At 33.9% G+C, this 1,710-nt stretch overlaps 1 long non-coding RNA gene across 1 annotated transcript; it reads left to right on the top strand.

The window, feature by feature from the left end:
• Positions 1-334: 334 nt before the first annotated feature.
• LOC121989886 lies at positions 335-1,183 on the top strand. Its single transcript, XR_006114357.1, has 2 exons — positions 335-414; positions 518-1,183. It is a non-coding gene; the product is annotated as an uncharacterized LOC121989886 (long non-coding RNA).
• Positions 1,184-1,710: the final 527 nt, after the last annotated feature.

The raw sequence follows: 1,710 nt of genomic DNA, 5'->3' as shown, positions 1-1,710 counted from the left end.
AATGATGGAGTATTAGGATAAAAATGTAGAATTATAAGAAAAATAGTAAAAAAATAAAGTCATTTTGAATTGAAATTTTGGATTATCCGGGTCGGGTTTAGGTTGGTCGGATTCGAATTTGAATATAAAAGTTTCGGGTTAAATTTAAGTTCAGATCCGATTCGGATTTGATTAAAAAAATTCTACCCGATCCAATCTGATCCATACGAATTGACATCCTCAATTTTCTTTTTGACGTCAGCCAACGAATTGGTGATGACTTCATTCATGAAGAGAACAAAACGTAAGCACTTACGTAAGACTCCAATAATTGAGTCTCGGCCTCTCAGCTATAAAAGAAGGCAAATATCCAGAGAAAGGAGTAGCCCCAACAATCCCAAAAGGATCCACAGATCATCAAATCTCATCCTACAAGTAAGTCAGCTTTTAAGTATGTATTCAGAGAACAGTTAAGTACTTCTCTACTAGCTTGTTTTTCTTTAACTACTACTATATTATGTTGAAATATAATGAACAGAGCTTCGGGATAGATCACCGTGATATCAGAACAAGATCGTCGTGGACCAAATTAAATGCCATCAGAGCCGCTGATAAAGTGAATTCATTGGTTGCGAATTCAACACCTAAATCAAAGTATCTAACATGAGTAATACATTTGATTTAGATGCTGAATATCAGGAAATTTTCAAAGACTATGCAGTTGATATTAGTCAAGGTCGAGTCATTGTATTCAATAAACTCTTTCATATCAAAACCATGTGGCAATTTTAGAGAATGGAGACTCTTAACATATAATCAGTTAAGAATCTATAATCAAACCCCCTCCCCCTGCCACCCCCTCCCCCTCCCCCTCCCAACCCCTCCCCTCCGCTCCCGCTCCTGCTCCTGCTCCTGCTCCCGCTCACATAACTACAGGAAATATAAAGGGAATGCAAGTAATAAATTAAAGGAGGACGTTGAAGAAGTTGCATGGGATTTGAGAGACAGTAGAAAGACTAGTTTCAGTACGTAGAAGTTGCATGCAATTTGGATTTGTAAAAGTAAACATATATTATATATGTTGTTTGTTGGTAGGGTTTGTAATTAATTAGTTTATTATTTGTGTTTCTATCTTAATGTCGTTGTAATTTCCTTGACTATTGGTTAATGTAATATTTGTACGTGGACTATTTTATTTTGCAAATGGGTCGAGTCAACTCTGTGAAAGAGATCATAAACAGTCAACATCATAATTTCATCCCTGGTTTTTGATTAATTAAATGTCAGATCATTCTAATTTCAACAACCTTACATCAATTTATAATAATTTAGATTTTTTTTGGGGTGAAATTAGGATTCTGTAAATGACAGAAATAGACCCATATACAAATTTGTATCAACAAGATTTCTGGAAAGAAATGGTCCAAGAGACAAATGACAGGAAGAAAGGTAGTTGTATTCTTCTTGTTATTACATAATTTACTGAGGTTTTTTTTAAGCATAAAACATTAATGGAGGAATGTTCGAAGACTTATAAATTAACTACTTTCACTTTTATATTATAGATGATTATATTCATCTCAAATATTACTCATAATTTAATCTTAGATTATATAACAGGAGATAAATTATATGGTCAGTTTATAACCGACCATCTAAGTGGATAGGAGATGGGAGGAATTTTTTTTCTCCGGTGGTATGTATCCGTCAGAAATTGATCCCTAATTTCAT

Source organism: Zingiber officinale, chromosome 6B, assembly GCF_018446385.1.
Source record: "Zingiber officinale cultivar Zhangliang chromosome 6B, Zo_v1.1, whole genome shotgun sequence".
In the NCBI taxonomy this organism is placed as follows: domain Eukaryota; kingdom Viridiplantae; phylum Streptophyta; class Magnoliopsida; order Zingiberales; family Zingiberaceae; genus Zingiber; species Zingiber officinale.
This window is presented reverse-complemented; position numbering and strand designations above follow the sequence as displayed.